Raw genomic sequence first — 25,145 nt, forward strand, 5'->3', positions numbered from 1 at the left:
CCAATCCCACTGTCTGAAACCCCGACACATTCCAATCCCACTGTCTGAAACCTCGACACAGACCAGTGCCACTGTCTGAACCCCGACACAGTCCAGTCCCACAGTCTGAAAGGCAACACAGTCTAATCCCACTGTCTGAAACCCCGACACAGTCCAGTCCCACTGTCTGATACCTCGACACAGTCCAGTGCCACTGTCTGAAACCCCGATACAGTCAGGTCCCACAGTCTGAAAGGCAACACAGTCTAATCCCACTGTCTGAAACACCGACACAGTCCAGTCCCACTGTCTGAAACCTTGACAGAGTCCAGTGCCACTGTCTGAAACCCCGACACAGTCCAATCCCACAAACCTCGACACAGACCAGTGCCACTGTCTGAAACCCCGACACAGTCTAGTCCCACAGTCTGAAAGGCAACACAGTCTAATCCCACTGTCTGAAACCCCGACACAGTACAGTCCCACTGTCTGAAACCTCGACACAGTCCAGTGCCACTGTCTGAAACCCCGACACAGTCAGGTCCCACAGTCTGAAAGGCAACACAGTCTAATCCCACTGTCTGAAACCCCGACACAGTCCAGTCCCACTGTCTGAAACCTCGACAGAGTCCAGTGCCACTGGCTGAAACCCCGACACAGTCCAGTCCCACTGTCTGAAAACCCGACGCAGTCCAGTCCCACTGTCTGAAACCCCGACACAGTCCAGTCCCACTGTCTGAAACGCCGACACAGTCCAGTGCCACTGACTGATGCCCCGACACAGTCCAGTCCCACTGTCTGAAATGCCGACACAGTCCAGTCCCACAGTCTGAAACCCCGACACAATCCAATCCCACTGACTGAAACCCCGACACAGTCCAGTCCCACTGTCTGATGCCCCGACAGTCCAGTCCCACTGTCTGAAATGCCGACATAGTCCAGTGTCACTGTCTGATGCCCCGACACAGTCCAGTCCAACTGTCTGAAATGCCGACACAGTCCAGTGCCATTGTCTGATGCCCTGACACAGACCAGTCCCACTGTCTGAAACCCCGACACAGTCCAGTCCCACTGTCTGAAACCCCAACACAATCAAGTCCCACTGTCCGAAACCCCGACACAGTCGAATCCCGCTGTCTGAAACCCCGACACAGTCCAGTCCCACTGTCAGAAACCCCGACACAGTCCAGTCCCACTTTCAGAAACCCCGACACAGTCCAGTCCCACTGTCTGAAAACCAGACACAGTCCAGTCGCACTGACTGAAACCCCGACACAGTCAAGTCCCACTGTCTGAAACCCCGACACTGTCCAGTCCCACTGTATGAAACGCCGACACAGTCCAGTGCCACTGTCTGATGCCCCGAAACAGTCCAGTCCCACTGTCTGAAACGCCGACACAGTCCAGTGCCACTGTCTGTTGCCCCGAAACAGTTCAGTGCCACTGTCTGAAGCTCCGACAAAGTCCATTCCAACTGTCTGAAACCCCGAAGCAGTCCAGTCCCACTGTCTGAAATGCCGACACAGTCCAGTGCCACTGTCTGATGCCCCAAAACAGTCCAGTGCCACTGTCTGAAGCTCCGACACAGTCCATTCCCACAGTCTGAAACGCCGACACAATCCAATCCCACTGTCTGAATCCCCGACACAGTCCAGTCCCACTGTCTGAAACGCCGACACAGTCCAATCCCACTGTCTGAAACGCAAACACAGTCCAGTCCCACTGTCTGAAACCCCCGACATAGTCCAATCCCACTGACTGAAACCCCGACACAGTCCAATCCCATTGTCTGCAACCCCAACACAGTCCAGTCCCATTGTCTGAAACCCCGACACAGTCCAGTCCCACTGACTGAAACCCAACACAGTCCAATCCCACTGTCTGAAACCCCGACACAGTCCAGTCCCACTGTCTGAAACCCCGAAACAGTCCAATCCCACTGTATGAGTCCCGTACACCGTGCACTCGCACTGTCTGAAACCCCGACACAATCAAGACCCACTGTCTGAAAACCCGACACTGTCCAGTCCCACTGTCTGAAACCCCGACACAATCAAAACCCACTGTCTGAAAACCCGACACAGTCCAGTCCCACTGTCTGAAACCCCGACACAGTCCAATCCCACTGTCTGAAACCCCGACACAATCCAATCCCACTGTCTGATACCCCGACACAGTGCAGTCCCACTGTCTGAAAACACGACACAGTCCAGTCCCACTGTCTGAAAACCCGACACAGTCCAATCCCACTGTCTGAAAACCCGACACAGTCCAGTCCCACTGTCTGAAACCCCGACACTGTCCAGTCCCACTGTCTGAAAACCAGACACAGTCCAGTCCCCCTGTGTGAGTCCCGTACACAGTGCACTCCCACTGTCTGAAACCCCGACACAGTCCAGTCCCACTGTCTGAAAACCCGACACAGTCCAATCCAACTGTCTGAAAGCCAACACAGTCCAATCCCACTGTCTGAAACCCCGACACATTCCAATCCCACTGTCTGAAACCTCGACACAGACCAGTGCCACTGTCAGAAACCCCGACACAGTCCAGTCCCACAGTCTGAAAGGCAACACAGTCTAATCCCACTGTCTGAAACCCCGACACAGTCCAGTCCCACTGTCTGAAACCTCGACACAGTCCAGTGCCACTGTCTGAAACCCCGACACAGTCAGGTCCCACAGTCTGAAAGGCAACACAGTCTAATCCCACTGTCTGAAACCCCGACACAGTCCAGTCCCGCTGTCTGAAACCTTGACAGAGTCCAGTGCCACTGTCTGAAACCCCGACACAGTCCAGTCCCACTGTCTGAAAACCCGACGCAGTCCAGTCCCACTGTCTGAAACACCGACACAGTCCAGACCCACTGTCTGAAACCCCGACACAATCCAATCCCACTGACTGAAACCGCGACACAGTCCAGTCCCACAGTCTGAAAGCCAACACAGTCCAGTGCCACTGTCTGATGCCCCGACAGTCCAGTCCCACTGTCTGAAATGCCGACATAGTCCAGTGTCACTGTCTGATGCCCCGAAACAGTCCAGTGCCACTGTCTGAAGCTCCAACACAGTACATTCCCACAGTCTGAAACGCCGACACAATCCAATCCCACTGTCTGAAACCCCGACACAGTCCAGTCCCACTGTCTGAAACGCCGACACAGTCCAATCCCACTTTCTGAAACCCCGACACAGTCCAATCCCACTGTCTGAAACGCCGACACAGTCCAATCCCACTGTCTGAAGCCCCGACACAGTGTCGTGCCACTGTCTTAAGCCCCAACACAGTCCTAACCCTCTGTCCGAAACCCCAACACAGGGCAGTTCCACTGTCTGAAACCCCGTGACAGTCCAGTCCCACTGTCTGAAACGCAAACACAGTCCAATCTCACTGTCTGAAGCCCCGACACACTGTCGTGCCACTGTCTTAAGCCCCAACACAGTCCTATCCCTCTCTCCGAAACCCCAACACAGGGCAGTCCCAGTGTCTGAAACCCCGACACAGTCCAGTCCCACTGTCTGAAACGCAAACACAGTCCAGTCCCACTGTCTGAAACCCCCGACATAGTCCAATCCCACTGACTGAAACCCCGACACAGTCCAATCCCATTGTCTGAAACCCCAACACAGTCCAGTCCCATTGTCTGAAACCCCGACACAGTCCAGTCCCACTGACTGAAACCCAACACAGTCCAATCCCACTGTCTGAAACACCGACACAGTCCAGTCCCACTGTCTGAAACCCCGAAACAGTCCAATCCCACTGTATGAGTCCCGTACACAGTGCACTCGCACTGTCTGAAACCCCGACACAATCAAGACACACTGTCTGAAAACCCGACACTGTCCAGTCCCACTGTCTGAAACCCCGACACAATCAAAACCCACTGTCTGAAAACCCGACACAGTCCAGTCCCACTGTCTGAAACCCCGACACAGTCCAATCCCACTGTCTGAAACCCCGACACAATCCAATCCCACTGTCTGATACCCCGACACAGTGCAGTCCCACTGTCTGAAAACATGACACAGTCCAGTCCCACTGTCTGAAAACCCGACACAGTCCAATCCCACTGTCTGAAAACCCGACACAGTCCAGTCCCACTGTCTGAAACCCCGACACTGTCCAGTCCCACTGTCTGAAAACCAGACACAGTCCAGTCCCCCTGTGTGAGTCCCGTACACAGTGCACTCCCACTGTCTGAAACCCCGACACAGTCCAGTCAAACTGTCTGAAAACCCGACACAGTCCAATCCAACTGTCTGAAAGCCAACACAGTCCAATCCCACTGTCTGAAACCTCGACACAGACCAGTGCCACTGTCTGAAACCCCGACACAGTCCAGTCCCACAGTATGAAAGGCAACACAGTCTAATCCCACTGTCTGAAACCCCGACACAGTCCAGTCCCACTGTCTGAAACCTCGACACAGTCCAGTGCCACTGTCTGAAACCCCGACACAGTCAGGTCCCACAGTCTGAAAGGCAACACAGTCTAATCCCACTGTCTGAAACCCCGACACAGTCCAGTCCCACTGTCTGAAACCTTGACAGAGTCCAGTGCCACTGTCTGAAACCCCGACACAGTCCAGTCCCACTGTCTGAAAACCCGACGCAGTCCAGTCCCACTGTCTGAAACCCCGACACAGTCCAGTCCCACTGTCTGAAACGCCGACACATTCCAGTGACACTGACTGATGCACCGACACAGTCCAGTCCCACTGTCTGAAATGCCGACACAGTCCAGTCCCACAGTCTGAAACCCCGACACAATCCAATCCCACTGACTGAAACCCCGACACAGTCCAGTCCCACAGTCTGAAAGCCAACATAGTCCAGTGCCACTGTCTGACGCCCCGACAGTCCAGTCCCACTGTCTGAAATGCCGACATAGTCCAGTGTCACTGTCTGATGCCCCGACACAGTCCAGTCCAACTGTCTGAAACGCCGACACAGTCCAGTGCCACTGTCTGAAACCCCAACACAATCAAGTCCCACTGTCCGAAACCCCGACACAGTCGAATCCCGCTGTCTGAAACCCCGACACAGTCCAGTCCCACTGTCAGAAACCCCGACCCAGTCCAGTCCCACTGTCAGAAACCCCGACACAGTCCAGTCCCACTGTCTGAAAACCAGACACAGTCCAGTCGCACTGACTGAAACCCCGACACAGTCCAGTCCCACTGTCTGAAACCCCGACACAGTCCAGTCCCACTGTCTGAAACCCCGACACAATCAAGACCCACTGTCTGAAAACCCGACACTGTCCATTCCCACTGTCTGAAACCCCGACACAATCAAATCCCACTGTCTGAAAACCCGACACAGTCCAGTCCCACTGTCTGAAACCCCGACACAGTCCAATCCCACTGTCTGAAACCCCGACACAATCCAATCCCACTGTCTGATACCCCGACACAGTGCACTCCCACTGTCTGAAACCCCGACACAGTCCAGTCCCACTGTCTGAAACCCCGACACTGTCCAGTCCCACTGTACGAAACCCCGACACAGTCCAGTCCCACTGTCTGAAACCCCGACACTGTCCAGTCCCACTGTCTGAAACTCCGACACTGTCCAGTCCCACTGTATGAAACCCCAACACAGTCCAGTCCCACTGTCTGAAACCCCGACACAGTGCAGTCCAGCTGTCTGAAACCCCGACACTGTCCAGTCCCACTGTCTGAAAACCCCGACACAGTCCGGTCCCACTGTTTGAAACCCCGACACAGTCCAGCCCCACTGTATGAAACCCCGACACAATCCAATCCCACTGTCTGAAACCCCGGTACAGTCCAGTCCCACTGTCTGAAATGCCGACACAGTCCAGTCCAACTCTCTGAAACCCCGACACAGTCCAGTCCCACTGTATGAAACCCAGACACAGTCCAATCCCACTGTCTGAATTCCGAACACAGTCCAGTCCCACTGTATGAAACTCCGACACAGTCCAGTGCCACTGTCTGAAACCCCGACACAGTCCAGTGCCACAGTCTGAAACACCAACACATTCCAGTCCACTGTCCGAAACCCCGAAACAGTCCAGTCCCACTGTCTGAAGCTCCGACACAATCCAATCCCACTGTCTGAAACCCCGATACAGTCCAGTCCCACTGTCTGAAACCCCGACACAGTCCAGTTCCACTGTCTGAAACCCTGACACATTCCAGTCCCACTGTCTGAAACCCCGACACAGTCCAGCCCCACTGCATGAAACCCCGACACAATCCAATCCCACTGTCTGAAAACCCGATACAGTCCAGTCCCACCGTCTGAAACGCCGACATGGTCAAGTGCCACTGTCTGATGCCCCGACACAATCCAATCCCACTGACTGACACCCCGACACAGTCCAGACCCACTGTCTGAAACCCCGACACTGTCCAGTCCCACTGTATGGAACCCCGACACAGTCCAGTCCCACTGTCTGAAACCCCGACACTGTCCAGTCCCACTGTCTGAAACCCCGACACTGTCCAGTCCCACTGTGTGAAACCCCGACACTGTCCAGTCCCATTGTATGAAACCCCGACACAGTCCAGTCCCACTGTCTGAAACCCCGACACTGTCCATTCCCACTGTCTGAAACCCCGACACTGTCCAGTCACACTGTCTGAAACCCCGACACTGTCCAGTCCCAATGTCTGAAACCCCGACACAGTGCAGTCCAGCTGACTGAAACCCCAACAGAGTCCAATCCAACAGTCTGAATCCCGAACACAGTGCACTCCCACTCTCTGAAAGCCCCGACACAGTCCAATCCCACTGTCTGAAACGCCGACACAGTCCAGTCCCAGTGTATGAAACCCAGACACAGTACAGTCCCACTGTCTTAAATCCCGACATAGTCCAGTCCCATTGTCTGAAACCCCGACACAATCCAATCCCACTGTCTGAAACCCCGACACAGTCCAGTCCCACTGTCTGAAACGCCGACACAGTCCAGTCCCACTCTCTGAAGCCCCGACACAGTCCAGTCCCACTGTATGAAACCCAGACACAGTCCAATCCCACTGTCTGAATTCCGAACACAGTCCAGTCCCACTGTATGAAACTCCGACACAGTCCAGTGCCACTGTCTGAAACCCCGACACAGTCCAGTGCCACTGTCTGAAACCCCAACACATTCCAGTCCCAGTGTCCGAAACCCCGAAACAGTCCAGTCCCACTGTCTGAAGCTCCGACACAGTCCAATCCCACTGTCTGAATCCCGAACACAGTGCACTCCCACTGTCTGAAACCCCCGACACAGTCCAGTCCCACTGTCTGAAACCCCGACACAGTCCAGTTCCACTGTCTGAAACCCTGACACAGTCCAGTCCCACTGTCTGAAACCCCGACACAGTCCAGTCCCACTGTATGAAACCCCGACACAATCCAATCCCACTGTCTGAAACCCCGATACAGTCCAGTCCCACTGTCTGAAACGCCGACACAGTCAAGTGCCACTGTCTGATGCCCCGACACAATCCAATCCCACTGACTGAAACCCCGACACAGTCCAGTCCCACTGTCTGAAACCCCGACACTGTCCAGTCCCAGTGTATGAAACCCCGACACAGTCCAGTCCCACTGTCTGAAACCCCGACTCTGTCCAGTCCCACTGTCTGAAACCCCGACACTGTCCAGTCCCACTGTCTGAAACCCCGACACAGTGCAGTCCAACTGATTGAAACCCCAACACAGTCCAATCCAACAGTCTGAATCCCGAACACAGTGCACTCCCACTGTCTGAAACTCCCGACACAGTCCAATCCCACTGTCTGAAACCCCGACACAGTCCAGTCCCAGTGTATGAAACCCCGACACTGTCCATTCCCACTGTCTGAAACCCCGACAATGTCCAGTCCCACTGTCTGAAACCCCGACACTTTCCAGTCCCAATGTCTGAAACCCCGACACAGTGCAGTCCAGCTGACTGAAACCCCAACACAGTCCAATCCAACAGTCTGAATCCCGAACACAGTGCACTCCCACTCTCTGAAAGCCCCGACACAGTCCAATCCCACTGTCTGAAACGCCGACACAGTCCAGTCCCAGTGTTTGAAACCCAGACACAGTCCAGTCCCACTGTCTTAAATCCCGACATAGTCCAGTCCCATTGTCTGAAACCCCGACACAATCCAATCCCACTGTCTGAATTCCGAACACAGTCCAGTCCCACTGTATGAAACTCCGACACAGTCCAGTGCCACTGTCTGAAACCCCGACACAGTCCAGTGCCACTGTCTGAAACCCAGACACATTCCAGTCCCACTGTCCGAAACCCCGAAACAGTCCAGTCCCACTGTCTGAAGCTCCGACACAGTCCAATCCCACTGTCTGAATCCCGAACACAGTGCACTCCCACTGTCTGAAACCCCCGACACAGTCCAGTCCCACTGTCTGAAACCCCGACACAGTCCAGTTCCACTGTCTGAAACCCTGACACAGTCCAGTCCCACTGTCTGAAACCCCGACACAGTCCAGTCCCACTGTATGAAACCCCGACACAATCCAATCCCACTGTCTGAAACCCCGATACAGTCCAGTCCCACTGTCTGAAACGCCGACACAGTCAAGTGCCACTGTCTGATGCCCCGACACAATCCAATCCCACTGACTGAAACCCCGACACAGTCCAGTCCCACTGTCTGAAACCCCGACACTGTCCAGTCCCAGTGTATGAAACCCAGACACAGTCCAGTCCCACTGTCTGAAACCCCGACACTGTCCAGTCCCACTGTCTGAAACCCCTACACTGTCCAGTCCCACTGTCTGAAACCCCGACACAGTGCAGTCCAGCTGATTGAAACCCCAACACAGTCCAATCCAACAGTCTGAATCCCGAACACAGTGCACTCCCACTGTCTGAAACTCCCGACACAGTCCAATCCCACTGTCTGAAACCCCGACACAGTCCAGTCCCAGTGTATGAAACCCAGACACAGTCCAGTCCCACTGTCTGAAATCCCGACACAGTCCAGTCCCATTGTCTGAAACCCCGACACAATCCAATCCCACGGTCTGAAACCCCGACACAGTCCAGTCCCACTGTCTGAAACGCCGACACAGTCCAGTCCCACTGTCTGAAACGCCGACACAGTCCAGTGCAACTGTCTGAAACCCCGACACAGTCCAGTGCCACTGTCTGAAACCCCAACACAGTCCAGTCCCAGTGTCCGAAACCCCAAAACAGTCCAGTCCCATTGTCTGAAGCTCCGACACAGTCCAGTGCCACTGTCTGAAACCCCAACACAGTCCAGTCCCACTGTCTGAAACCCCGACACAGTCCAGTCCCACTGTCTGAAACGCCGACACAGTCCAGTGCCACTGTCTGATGCCCCGACACAATCCTATCCCACTGTCTGAAACGCCGACACAGTCCAGTCCCACTGTCTGAAACCCCGATACTCTCCAGTCCCACTGTCTGAAACCCTGACACAGTCCAGTCCCACTGTCTGAAACCCCGACACATTCAAGTCCCACTGTCTGAAACGCCGACACAGTCCAGTCCCACTGTCTGAAACCCCGACACTCTCCAGTCCCACTGTCTGAAACCCCGACACAGTCCAGTCCCACTGTCTGAAACCCCGACACATTCAAGTCCCACTGTCTGAAACGCCGACACAGTCCAGTGCCACTGTCTGATGCCGCGAAACAGTCCAGTCCCACTGTCAGAAACCCCGACTCAGTCCAGTCCCACTGTCTGAAACCCTGACACAGTCCAGTCCCACTGTCTGAATCCCCGACAGAGTCCAATCCCACCGTCTGAAAGCTCGGCACAGTCCAGTCCCTTTGTCTGAAAACCCGACACAGTCCAGTCCGACTGTCTGAAACCCCGACACAGTCCAGTCCCACTGTCTGAAACGCCGACACAGTCGAATCCCGCTGTCTAAAACCCCGAAACAGTCCAGTCCCACTGACAGAAACCCCGACACAGTCCAGTGCCACTGTCTGAAACCCCGACACAGTCGAATCCCGCTGTCTGAAACCCCGAAACAGTCCAGTCCCACTGTCTGAAACCCCGACACAGTCCAGTCCCACTGTCTGAAACCCCGACAGAGTCCAATCCCACTGTCTGAAAGCTCGGCACAGTCCAGTCCCATTGTCTGAAAACCCGACACAGTCCAGTCCGACTCTCTGAAACCCCGACACAGTCCAGTCCCACTGTATGAAACCCAGACACAGTCCAATCCCACTGTCTGAATCCCGAACACAGTGCACTCCCACTGTCTGAAAACCCCGACACAGTCCGGTCCCACCGTTTGAAACCCCGACACAGTCCAGCCCCACTGTATGAAACCCCGACACAATCCAATCCCACTGTCTGAAACCCCGGTACAGTCCAGTCCCACTGTCTGAAATGCCGACACAGTCCAGTCCCACTCTCTGAAACCCCGACACAGTCCAGTCCCACTGTATGAAACCCAGACACAGTACAGACCCACTGTCTGAAACCCCGACACAGTCCAGTTCCACTGTCTGAAACCCTGACACAGTCCAGTCCCACTGTCTGAAACCCCGACACAGTCCAGCCCCACTGTATGAAACCCCGACACAATCAAATCCCACTGTCTGAAACACCGATACAGTCCAGTCCCAATGTCTGAAACGCCGACACAGTCAAGTGCCACTGTCTGATGCCCCGACACAATCCAATCGCACTGACTGAAACCCCGACACAGTCCAGACCCACTGTCTGAAACCCTGACACTGTCCAGTCCCACTGTATGAAACCCCGACACAGTCCAGTCCCAGTGTCTGAAACCCCGACACAGTCCAGTCCCACTGTCTGAAACCCCGACACATTCAAGTCCCACTGTCTGAAACGCCGACACAGTCCAGTGCCACTGTCTGATGCCCCGAAACAGTCCAGTCCCACTGTCAGAAACCCCGACACAGTCCAGTCCCACTGTCTGAAAGCTCGGCACAGTCCAGTCCCATTGTCTGAAAACCCGACACAGTCGAGTCCGACTGTCTGAAACCCCGACACAGTCCAGTCCCACTGTCTGAAACGCCGACACAGTCGAATCCCGCTGTCTAAAACCCCGAAACAGTCCAGTCCCACTGACAGAAACCCCGACACAGTCCAGTGCCACTGTCTGAAACCCCGACACAGTCGAATCCCGCTGTCTGAAACCCCGAAACAGTCCAGTCCCACTGTCTGAAACCCCGACACAGTCCAGTCCCACTGTCTGAAACCCCGACAGAGTCCAATCCCACTGTCTGAAAGCTCGGCACAGTCCAGTCCCATTGTCTGAAAACCCGACACAGTCCAGTCCGACTCTCTGAAACCCCGACACAGTCCAGTCCCACTGTATGAAACCCAGACACAGTCCAATCCCACTGTCTGAATCCCGAACACAGTGCACTCCCACTGTCTGAAAACCCCGACACAGTCCGGTCCCACCGTTTGAAACCCCGACACAGTCCAGCCCCACTGTATGAAACCCCGACACAATCGAATCCCACTGTCTGAAACCCCGGTACAGTCCAGTCCCACTGTCTGAAACCCCGACACAGTCCAGTCCCAGTGTATGAAACCCAGACATGGTCCAGTCCCACTGTCTTAAATCCCGACATAGTCCAGTCCCATTGTCTGAAACCCCGACACAATCCAATCCCACTGTCTGAAACCCCGACACAGTCCAGTCCCACTGTCTGAAACGCCGACACAGTCCAGTCCCACTCTCTGAAACCCCGACACAGTCCAGTCCCACTGTATGAAACCCAGACACAGTCCAATCCCACTCTCTGAAACCCCGACACTGTCCAGTCCCACTGTATGAAACCCCGACACAGTCCAGTCCCACTGTCTGAAACCCCGATACTGTCCAGTCCCACTGTCTGAATCCCCGACACTGTCCAGTCCCACTGTCTGAAACCCCGACACGGTCCAGTCCCAATGTCTGAAACCCCGACACAGTGCAGTCCAGCTGACTGAAACCGCAACACAGTCCAATCCAACAGTCTGAATCCCGAACACAGTGCACTCCCACTCTCTGAAAGCCCCGACACAGTCCAATCCCACTGTCTGAAACCCCGACACAATCCAGTCCCAGTGTATGAAACCCAGACACAGTCCAGTCCCACTGTCTTAAATCCCGACATAGTCCAGTCCCATTGTCTGAAACCCCGACACAATCCAATCCCACTGTCTGAAACCCCGACACAGTCCAGTCCCACTGTCTGAAACGCCGACACAGTCCAGTCCCACTCTCTGAAACCCCGACACAGTCCAGTCCCACTGTATGAAACCCAGACACAGTCCAATCCCACTCTCTGAAACCCCGACACAGTCCAGTCCCACTGTATGAAACCCAGACACAGTCCAGACCCACTGTCTGAAACCCCGACACAGTCCAGTTCCACTGTCTGAAACCCTGACACAGTCCAGTCCCACTGTCTGAAACCCCGACACAGTCCAGCCCCACTGTATGAAACCCCGACACAATCCAATCCCACTGTCTGAAACCCCGATACAGTCCAGTCCCACTGTCTGAATCCCCGAAACAGTCGAATCCCGCTGTCTGAAACCCCGAAACAGTCCAGTCCCACTGTCAGAAACCCCGACACAGTCCAGTCCCACTGTCTGAATCCCCGACCGAGTCCAATCCCACCGTCTGAAAGCTTGGCACAGTCTAGTCCCATTGTCTGAAACCCCAACACAGTCCAGTCCCACTGTCTGAAACGCCGACACAGTCGAAGCCCGCTGTCTAAATCCCCGAAACAGTCCAGTCCCACTGACAGAAACCCCGACACAGTCCAGTGCCACTGTCTGAAACCCCGACACAGTCGAATCCCGCTGTCTGAAACCCCGAAACAGTCCAGTACCACTGTCTGAAACCCCGACTCAGTCCAGTCCCACTGTCTGAAACCCCGACAGAGTCCAATCCCACTGTCTGAAAGCTCGGCACAGTCCAGTCCCAGTGTCTGAAAACCCGACACAGTCCAGTCCGACTCTCTGAAACCCCGACACAGTCCAGTCCCACTGTATGAAACCCAGACACAGTCCAATCCCACTGTCTGAATCCCGAACACAGTGCACTCCCACTGTCTGAAAACCCCGACACAGTCCGGTCCCACCGTTTGAAACCCCGGTACAGTCCAGTCCCACTGTCTGAAATGCCGACACAGTCCAGTCCCACTCTCTGAAACCCCGACACAGTCCAGTCCCACTGTATGAAACCCAGACACAGTCCAGACCCACTGTCTGAATCCCCGACACAGTCCAGTCCCACTGTCTGAAACCCCGACACAGTCCAGCCCCACTGTATGAAACCCCGACACAATCCAATCCCACTGTCTGAAACCCCGATACAGTCCAGTCCCACTGTCTGAAACGCCGACACAGTCAAGTGCCACTGTCTGATGCCCCGACACAATCCAATCGCACTGACTGAAACCCCGACACAGTCCAGACCCTCTGTCTGAAACCCCGACACTGTCCAGTCCCACTGTATGAAACCCCGACACAGTCCAGTCCCACTGTCTGAAACCCCGACACAGTGCAGTCCAGCTGTCTGAAACCCCGACACTGTCCAGTCCCACTGTCTGAAACCCCGACACTGTCCAGTCCCACTGTATGAAACCCCGACACAGTCCAGTCCCACTGTCTGAAACCCCGACACTGTCCAGTCCCACTGTCTGAAACCCCGACACTGTCCAGTCCCACTGTCTGAAACCCCGACACAGTCCAGCCCCACTGTATGAAACCCCGACACAATACAATCCCACTGTCTGAAACCCCGATACAGTCCAGTCGCACTGTCTGAAACGCCGACACAGTCAAGTGCCACTGTCTGATGCCCCGACACAATCCAATCGCACTGACTGAAACCCCGACACAGTCCAGACCCTCTGTCTGAAACCCCGACACTGTCCAGTCCCACTGTATGAAACCCCGACACAGTCCAGTCCCACTGTCTGAAACCCCGACACAGTGCAGTCCAGCTGTCTGAAACCCCGACACTGTCCAGTCCCACTGTCTGAAACCCCGACACTGTCCAGTCCCACTGTATGAAACCCCGACACAGTCCAGTCCCACTGTCTGAAAACCCGACACTGTCCAGTCCCACTGTCTGAAACCCCGACACTGTCCAGTCCCACTGTCTGAAACCCCGACACTGTCCAGTCCCAATGTCTGAAACCCCGACACAGTGCAGTCCAGCTGACTGAAACCCCAACACAGTCCAATCCAACAGTCTGAATCCCAAACACAGTGCACTCCCACTCTCTGAAAGCCCCGACACAGTCCAATCCCACTGTCTGAAACCCCGACACAGTCCAGTCCCAGTGTATGAAACCCAGACACAGTCCAGTCCCACTGTCTTAAATCCCGACATAGTCCAGTCCCATTGTCTGAAACCCCGACACAATCCAATCCCACTGTCTGAAACCCCGACACAGTCCAGTCCCACTGTCTGAAACACCGACACAGTCCAGTCCCACTCTCTGAAATCCCGACACAGTCCAGTCCCACTGTATGAAACCCAGACACAGTCCAATCCCACTGTCTGAATTCCGAACACAGTCCAGTCCCACTGTATGAAACTCCGACACAGTCCAGTGCCACTGTCTGAAACACCGACACAGTCCAGTGCCACTGTCTGAAACCCCAACACATTCCAGTCCCACTGTCCGAAACCCCGAAACAGTCCAGTCCCACTGTCTGAAGCTCCGACACAGTCCAATCCCACTGTCTGAATCCCGAACACAGTGCACTCCCACTGTCTGAAACCCCCGACACAGTTCAGTCCCAGTGTCTGAAACCCCGACACAGTCCAGTTCCACTGTCTGAAACCCTGACACAGTCCAGTCCCACTGTCTTAAATCCCGACATAGTCCAGTCCCATTGTCTGAAATCCCGACACAGTCCAGTCCCACTGTATGAAACCCAGACACAGTCCAATCCCACTGTCTGAATTCCGAACACAGTCCAGTCCCACTGTATGAAACTCCGACACAGTCCAGTGCCACTGTCTGAAACACCGACACAGTCCAGTGCCACTGTCTGAAACCCCAACACATTCCAGTCCCACTGTCCGAAACCCCGAAACAGTCCAGTCCCACTGTCTGAAGCTCCGACACAGTCCAATCCCACTGTCTGAATCCCGAACACAGTGCACTCCCACTGTCTGAAACCCCCGACACAGTTCAGTCCCAGTGTCTGAAACCCCCGACACAGTCCAGTTCCACTGTCTGAAACCCTGACACAGTCCAGTCCCACTGTATGAAACCCCGACACAGTCCAGTCCCACTGTATGAAACCCCGACACAATCCAATCCCACTGTCTGAAACCCCGATACAGTCCAGTCCCACTGTCTGAAACGCCGACACAGTCAAGTGCCACTGTCTGATGCCCCGACACAATCCAATCCCACTGACTGAAACCCCGACACAGTCCAGTCCCACTGTCTGAAACCCCGACACTGTCCAGTCCCAGTGTATGAAACCCCGACACAGTCCAGTCCCACTGTATGAAACCCCGACACTGTCCAGTCCCACTGTCTGAAACCCCGACAGTGTCCAGTCCCACTGTCTGAAACCCCGACACAGTGCAGTCCAGCTGACTGAAACCCCAACACAGTCCAATCCAACAGTCTGAATCCCGCACACAGTGCACTCCCACTGTCTGAAACCCCCGACACAGTCCAATCCCACTGTCTGAAACCCCGACACAGTCCAGTCCCAGTGTATGAAACCCAGACACAGTACAGTCCCACTGTCTGAAATCCCGACACAGTCCAGTCCCATTGTCTGAAACACCGACAGAATCCAATCCCACTGTCTGAAACCCCGACACAGTCCAGTCCCACTGTCTGAAATGCCTACACAGTCCAGTCCCACTGTCTGAAACCCCGACACAGTCCAGTCCCACTGTATGAAACTCCGACACAGTCCAGTGCCACTGTCTGAAACAACGACACAGTCTAGTGCCACTGTCTGAAACCCCAACACAGTCCAGTCCCACTGTCTGAAACCCCGACACAGTCCAGTCCCACTGTCTGAAACGCCGACACAGTCCAGTGCCACTGTCTGATGCCCCGACACAATCCAATCCCACTGTCTGAAACGCCGACACAGTCCAGTCCCACGGTCTGAAACCCCGACACTGTCCAATCCAACAGTCTGAATCCCGAACACAGTGCACTCCCACTCTCTGAAAGCCCCGACACAGTCCAATCCCACTGTCTGAAACGCCGACACAGTCCAGTCCCAGTGTTTGAAACCCAGACACAGTCCAGTCCCACTGTCTTAAATCCCGACATAGTCCAGTCCCATTGTCTGAAACCCCGACACAATCCAATCCCACTGTCTGAATTCCGAACACAGTCCAGTCCCACTGTATGAAACTCCGACACAGTCCAGTGCCACTGTCTGAAACCCCGACACAGTCCAGTGCCACTGTCTGAAACCCAGACACATTCCAGTCCCACTGTCCGAAACCCCGAAACAGTCCAGTCCCACTGTCTGAAGCTCCGACACAGTCCAATCCCACTGTCTGAATCCCGAACACAGTGCACTCCCACTGTCTGAAACCCCCGACACAGTCCAGTCCCACTGTCTGAAACCCCGACACAGTCCAGTTCCACTGTCTGAAACCCTGACACAGTCCAGTCCCACTGTCTGAAACCCCGACACAGTCCAGTCCCACTGTATGAAACCCCGACACAATCCAATCCCACTGTCTGAAACCCCGATACAGTCCAGTCCCACTGTCTGAAACGCCGACACAGTCAAGTGCCACTGTCTGATGCCCCGACACAATCCAATCCCACTGACTGAAACCCCGACACAGTCCAGTCCCACTGTCTGAAACCCCGACACTGTCCAGTCCCAGTGTATGAAACCCAGACACAGTCCAGTCCCACTGTCTGAAACCCCGACACTGTCCAGTCCCACTGTCTGAAACCCCTACACTGTCCAGTCCCACTGTCTGAAACCCCGACACAGTGCAGTCCAGCTGATTGAAACCCCAACACAGTCCAATCCAACAGTCTGAATCCCGAACACAGTGCACTCCCACTGTCTGAAACTCCCGACACAGTCCAATCCCACTGTCTGAAACCACGACACAGTCCAGTCCCAGTGTATGAAACCCAGACACAGTCCAGTCCCACTGTCTGAAATCCCGACACAGTCCAGTCCCATTGTCTGAAACCCCGACACAATCCAATCCCACGGTCTGAAACCCCGACACAGTCCAGTCCCACTGTCTGAAACGCCGACACAGTCCAGTCCCACTGTCTGAAACGCCGACACAGTCCAGTGCAACTGTCTGAAACCCCGACACAGTCCAGTGCCACTGTCTGAAACCCCAACACAGTCCAGTCCCACTGTCCGAAACCCCAAAACAGTCCAGTCCCATTGTCTGAAGCTCCGACACAGTCCAGTGCCACTGTCTGAAACCCCAACACAGTCCAGTCCCACTGTCTGAAACCCCGACACAGTCCAGTCCCACTGTCTGAAACGCCGACACAGTCCAGTGCCACTGTCTGATGCCCCGACACAATCCTATCCCACTGTCTGAAACGCCGACACAGTCCAGTCCCACTGTCTGAAACCCCGATACTCTCCAGTCCCACTGTCTGAAACCCTGACACAGTCCAGTCCCACTGTCTGAAACCCCGACACATTCAAGTCCCACTGTCTGAAACGCCGACACAGTCCAGTCCCACTGTCTGAAACCCCGTCACTCTCCAGTCCCACTGTCTGAAACCCCGACACAGTCCAGTCCCACTGTCTGAAACCCCGACACATTCAAGTCCCACTGTCTGAAACGCCGACACAGTCCAGTGCCACTGTCTGATGCCGCGAAACAGTCCAGTCCCACTGTCAGAAACCCCGACACAGTCCAGTCCCACTGTCTGAAACCCTGACACAGTCCAGTCCCACTGTCTGAATCCCCGACAGAGTCCAATCCCACCGTCTGAAAGCTCGGCACAGTCCAGTCCCTTTGTCTGAAAACCCGACACAGTCCAGTCCGACTGTCTGAAACCCCGACACAGTCCAGTCCCACTGTCTGAAACGCCGACACAGTCGAATCCCGCTGTCTAAAACCCCGAAACAGTCCAGTCCCACTGACAGAAACCCCGACACAGTCCAGTGCCACTGTCTGAAACCCCGACACAGTCGAATCCCGCTGTCTGAAACCCCGAAACAGTCCAGTCCCACTGTCTGAAACCCCGACACAGTCCAGTCCCACTGTCTGAAACCCCGACAGAGTCCAATCCCACTGTCTGAAAGCTCGGCACAGTCCAGTCCCATTGTCTGAAAACCCGACACAGTCCAGTCCGACTCTCTGAAACCCCGACACAGTCCAGTCCCACTGTATGAAACCCAGACACAGTCCAATCCCACTGTCTGAATCCCGAACACAGTGCACTCCCACTGTCTGAAAACCCCGACACAGTCCGGTCCCACCGTTTGAAACCCCGACACAGTCCAGCCCCACTGTATGAAACCCCGACACAATCCAATCCCACTGTCTGAAACCCCGGTACAGTCCAGTCCCACTGTCTGAAATGCCGACACAGTCCAGTCCCACTCTCTGAAACCCCGACACAGTCCAGTCCCACTGTATGAAACCCAGACACAGTACAGACCCACTGTCTGAAACCCCGACACAGTCCAGTTCCACTGTCTGAAACCCTGACACAGTCCAGTCCCACTGTCTGAAACCCCGACACAGTGCAGCCCCACTGTATGAAATCCCGACACAATCAAATCCCACTGTCTGAAACACCGATACAGTCCAGTCCCAATGTCTGAAACGCCGACACAGTCAAGTGCCACTGTCTGATGCCCCGACACAATCCAATCGCACTGACTGAAACCCCGACACAGTCCAGACCCACTGTCTGAAACCCTGACACTGTCCAGTCCCACTGTATGAAACCCCGACACAGTCCAGTCCCACTGTCTGAAACCCCGACACAGTCCAGTCCCACTGTCTGAAACCCCGACACATTCAAGTCCCACTGTCTGAAACGCCGACACAGTCCAGTGCCACTGTCTGATGCCCCGAAACAGTCCAGTCCCACTGTCAGAAACCCCGACACAGTCCAGTCCCACTGTCTGAAACCCTGACACAGTCCAGTCCCACTGTCTGAATCCCCGACAGAGTCCAATCCCACCGTCTGAAAGCTCGGCACAGTCCAGTCCCATTGTCTGAAAACCCGACACAGTCCAGTCCGACTGTCTGAAACCCCGACACAGTCCAGTCCCACTGTCTGAAACGCCGACACAGTCGAATCCCGCTGTCTAAAACCCCGAAACAGTCCAGTCCCACTGACAGAAACCCCGACACAGTCCAGTGCCACTGTCTGAAACCCCGACACAGTCGAATCCCGCTGTCTGAAACCCCGAAACAGTCCAGTCCCACTGTCTGAAACCCCGACACAGTCCAGTCCCACTGTCTGAAACCCCGACAGAGTCCAATCCCACTGTCTGAAAGCTCGGCACAGTCCAGTCCCATTGTCTGAAAACCCGACACAGTCCAGTCCGACTCTCTGAAACCCCGACACAGTCCAGTCCCACTGTATGAAACCCAGACACAGTCCAATCCCACTGTCTGAAACCCCGACACAATCCAATCCCACTGTCTGAAACCCCGGTACAGTCCAGTCCCACCGTTTGAAACCCCGACATAGTCCAGCCCCACTGTATGAAACCCCGACACAATCCAATCCCACTGTCTGAAACCCCGATACAGTCCAGTCCCACTGTCTGAAATGCCGACACAGTCCAGTCCCACTCTCTGAAACCCCGACACAGTCCAGTCCCACTGTATGAAACCCAGACACAGTACAGACCCACTGTCTGAAACCCCGACACAGTCCAGTTCCACTGTCTGAAACCCTGACACAGTCCAGTCCCACTGTCTGAAACCCCGACACAGTCCAGCCCCACTGTATGAAACCCCGACACAATCAAATCCCACTGTCTGAAACCCCGATACAGTCCAGTCCCACTGTCTGAAACGCCGACACAGTCAAGTGCCACTGTCTGATGCCCCGACACAATCCAATCGCACTGACTGAAACCCCGACACAGTCCAGACCCACTGTCTGAAACCCCGACACTGTCCAGTCCCACTGTATGAAACCCCGACACAGTCCAGTCCCACTGTCTGAAACCCCGACACAGTGCAGTCCAGCTGTCTGAAACCCCGACACTGTCCAGTCCCACTGTCTGAAACCCCGACACTGTCCAGTCCCACTGTATGAAACCCCGACACAGTCCAGTCCCACTGTCTGAAACCCCGATACTGTCCAGTCCCACTGTCTGAATCCCCGACACTGTCCAGTCCCACTGTCTGAAACCCCGACACTGTCCAGTCCAAATGTCTGAAACCCCGACACAGTGCAGTCCAGCTGACTGAAACCGCAACACAGTCCAATCCAACAGTCTGAATCCCGAACACAGTGCACTCCCACTCTCTGAAAGCCCCGACACAGTCCAATCCCACTGTCTGAAACCCCGACACAGTCCAGTCCCAGTGTATGAAACCCAGACACAGTCCAGTCCCACTGTCTTAAATCCCGACATAGTCCAGTCCCATTGTCTGAAACCCCGACACAATCCAATCCCACTGTCTGAAACCCCGACACAGTCCAGTCCCACTGTCTGAAACGCCGACACAGTCCAGTCCCACTCTCTGAAACCCCGACACAGTCCAGTCCCACTGTATGAAACCCAGACACAGTCCAATCCCACTCTCTGAAACCCCGACACAGTCCAGTCCCACTGTATGAAACCCAGACACAGTCCAGACCCACTGTCTGAAACCCCGACACAGTCCAGTCCCACTGTCTGAAACGCCGACACAGTCGAATCCCGCTGTCTAAAACCCCGAAACAGTCCAGTCCCACTGACAGAAACCCCGACACAGTCCAGTGCCACTGTCTGAAACCCCGACACAGTCGAATCCCGCTGTCTGAAACCCCGAAACAGTCCAGTCCCACTGTCTGAAACCCCGACACAGTCCAGTCCCACTGTCTGAAACCCCGACAGAGTCCAATCCCACTGTCTGAAAGCTCGGCACAGTCCAGTCCCATTGTCTGAAAACCCGACACAGTCCAGTCCGACTCTCTGAAACCCCGACACAGTCCAGTCCCACTGTATGAAACCCAGACACAGTCCAATCCCACTGTCTGAATCCCGAACACAGTGCACTCCCACTGTCTGAAAACCCCGACACAGTCCGGTCCCACCGTTTGAAACCCCGACACAGTCCAGCCCCACTGTATGAAACCCCGACACAATCCAATCCCACTGTCTGAAACCCCGGTACAGTCCAGTCCCACTGTCTGAAATGCCGACACAGTCCAGTCCCACTCTCTGAAACCCCGACACAGTCCAGTCCCACTGTATGAAACCCAGACACAGTACAGACCCACTGTCTGAAACCCCGACACAGTCCAGTTCCACTGTCTGAAACCCTGACACAGTCCAGTCCCACTGTCTGAAACCCCGACACAGTCCAGCCCCACTGTATGAAACCCCGACACAATCAAATCCCACTGTCTGAAACCCTGATACAGTCCAGTCCCACTGTCTGAAACGCCGACACAGTCAAGTGCCACTGTCTGATGCCCCGACACAATCCAATCGCACTGACTGAAACCCCGACACAGTCCAGACCCCCTGTCTGAAACCCCGACACTGTCCAGTCCCACTGTATGAAACCCCGACACAGTCCAGTCCCACTGTCTGAAACCCCGACACAGTGCAGTCCAGCTGTCTGAAACCCCGACACTGTCCAGTCCCACTGTCTGAAACCCCGACACTGTCCAGTCCCACTGTATGAAACCCCGACACAGTCCAGTCCCACTGTCTGAAACCCCGATACTGTCCAGTCCCACTGTCTGAATCCCCGACACTGTCCAGTCCCACTGTCTGAAACCCCGACACTGTCCAGTCCCAATGTCTGAAACCCCGACACAGTGCAGTCCAGCTGACTGAAACCGCAACACAGTCCAATCCAACAGTCTGAATCCCGAACACAGTGCACTCCCACTCTCTGAAAGCCCCGACACAGTCCAATCCCACTGTCTGAAACCCCGACACAGTCCAGTCCCAGTGTATGAAACCCAGACACAGTCCAGTCCCACTGTCTTAAATCCCGACATAGTCCAGTCCCATTGTCTGAAACCCCGACACAATCCAATCCCACTGTCTGAAACCCCGACACAGTCCAGTCCCACTGTCTGAAACGCCGACACAGTCCAGTCCCACTCTCTGAAACCCCGACACAGTCCAGTCCCACTGTATGAAACCCAGACACAGTCCAATCCCACTCTCTGAAACCCCGACACAGTCCAGTCCCACTGTATGAAACCCAGACACAGTCCAGACCCACTGTCTGAAACCCCGACACAGTCCAGTTCCACTGTCTGAAACCCTGACACAGTCCAGTCCCACTGTCTGAAACCCCGACACAGTCCAGCCCCACTGTATGAAACCCCGACACAATCCAATCCCACTGTCTGAAACCCCGATACAGTCCAGTCCCACTGTCTGAATCCCCGAAACAGTCGAATCCCGCTGTCTGAAACCCCGAAACAGTCCAGTCCCACTGTCAGAAACCCCGACACAGTCCAGTCCCACTGTCTGAATCCCCGACCGAGTCCAATCCCACCGTCTGAAAGCTTGGCACAGTCTAGTCCCATTGTCTGAAAACCCGACACAGTCCAGTCCGACTGTCTGAAACCCCAACACAGTCCAGTCCCACTGTCTGAAACGCCGACACAGTCGAAGCCCGCTGTCTAAATCCCCGAAACAGTCCAGTCCCACTGACAGAAACCCCGACACAGTCCAGTGCCACTGTCTGAAACCCCGACACAGTCGAATCCCGCTGTCTGAAACCCCGAAACAGTCCAGTACCACTGTCTGAAACCCCGACTCAGTCCAGTCCCACTGTCTGAAACCCCGACAGAGTCCAATCCCACTGTCTGAAAGCTCGGCACAGTCCAGTCCCAGTGTCTGAAAACCCGACACAGTCCAGTCCGACTCTCTGAAACCCCGACACAGTCCAGTCCCACTGTATGAAACCCAGACACAGTCCAATCCCACTGTCTGAATCCCGAACACAGTGCACTCCCACTGTCTGAAAACCCCGACACAGTCCGGTCCCACCGTTTGAAACCCCGGTACAGTCCAGTCCCACTGTCTGAAATGCCGACACAGTCCAGTCCCACTCTCTGAAACCCCGACACAGTCCAGTCCCAGTGTATGAAACCCAGACACAGTACAGTCCCACTGTCTGAAATCCCGACACAGTCCAGTCCCATTGTCTGAAACCCCGACACAATCCAATCCCACTGTCTGAAACCCCGACACAGTCCAGTCCCACTGTCTGAAATGCCTACACAGTCCAGTCCCACTGTCTGAAACCCCGACACAGTCCAGTCCCACTGTCTGAAACGCCGACACAGTCCAGTGCCACTGTATGAAACCCCGACACAGTCCAGTCCCACTGTCTGAAACCCCGACACAGTGCAGTCCAGCTGTCTGAAACCCCGACACTGTCCAGTCCCACTGTCTGAAACCCCGACACTGTCCAGTCCCACTGTATGAAACCCCGAAACAGTCCAGTCCCACTGTCTGAAACCCCGATACTGTCCAGTCCCACTGTCTGAATCCCCGACACTGTCCAGTCCCACTGTCTGAAACCCCGACACTGTCCAGTCCCACTGTCTGAAACGCCGACACAGTCCAGTGCCACTGTCTGATGCCCCGACACAATCCAATCCCACTGTCTGAAACGCCGACACAGTCCAGTCCCACGGTCTGAAACCCCGACACTGTCCAATCCAACCGTCTGAATCCCGAACACAGTGCACTTCCACTCTCTGAAAGCCCCGACACAGTCCAATCCCACTGTCTGAAACGCCGACACAGTCCAGTCCCAGTGTTTGAAACCCAGACACAGTCCAGTCCCACTGTCTTAAATCCCGACATAGTCCAGTCCCATTGTCTGAAACCCCGACACAATCCAATCCCACTGTCTGAATTCCGAACACAGTCCAGTCCTACTGTATGAAACTCCGACACAGTCCAGTGCCACTGTCTGAAACCCCGACACAGTCCAGTGCCACTGTCTGAAACCCAGACACATTCCAGTCCCACTGTCCGAAACCCCGAAACAGTCCAGTCCCACTGTCTGAAGCTCCGACACAGTCCAATCCCACTGTCAGAATCCCGAACACAGTGCACTCCCACTGTCTGAAACCCCCGACACAGTCCAGTCCCACTGTCTGAAACCCCGACACAGTCCAGTTCCACTGTCTGAAACCCTGACACAGTCCAGTCCCACTGTCTGAAACCCCGACACAGTCCAGTCCCACTGTATGAAACCCCGACACAATCCAATCCCACTGTCTGAAACCCCGATACAGTCCAGTCCCACTGTCTGAAACGCCGACACAGTCAAGTGCCACTGTCTGATGCCCCGACACAATCCAATCCCACTGACTGAAACCCCGACACAGTCCAGTCCCACTGTCTGAAACCCCGACACTGTCCAGTCCCAGTGTATGAAACCCAGACACAGTCCAGTCCCACTGTCTGAAACCCCGACACTGTCCAGTCCCACTGTCTGAAACCCCTACACTGTCCAGTCCCACTGTCTGAAACCCCGACACAGTGCAGTCCAGCTGATTGAAACCCCAACACAGTCCAATCCAACAGTCTGAATCCCGAACACAGTGCACTCCCACTGTCTGAAACTCCCGACACAGTCCAATCCCACTGTCTGAAACCCCGACACAGTCCAGTCCCAGTGTATGAAACCCAGACACAGTCCAGTCCCACTGTCTGAAATCCCGACACAGTCCAGTCCCATTGTCTGAAACCCCGACACAATCCAATCCCACGGTCTGAAACCCCGACACAGTCCAGTCCCACTGTCTGAAACGCCGACACAGTCCAGTCCCACTGTCTGAAACGCCGACACAGTCCAGTGCAACTGTCTGAAACCCCGACACAGTCCAGTGCCACTGTCTGAAACCCCAACACAGTCCAGTCCCACTGTCCGAAACCCCAAAACAGTCCAGTCCCATTGTCTGAAGCTCCGACACAGTCCAGTGCCACTGTCTGAAACCCCGACACAGTCCAGTCCCACTGTCTGAAACGCCGACACAGTCCAGTGCCACTGTCTGATGCCCCGACACAATCCT

The sequence above is a fragment of the Hypanus sabinus genome, chromosome 9, assembly GCF_030144855.1.
Source record: "Hypanus sabinus isolate sHypSab1 chromosome 9, sHypSab1.hap1, whole genome shotgun sequence".
Lineage (NCBI taxonomy): Eukaryota > Metazoa > Chordata > Chondrichthyes > Myliobatiformes > Dasyatidae > Hypanus > Hypanus sabinus.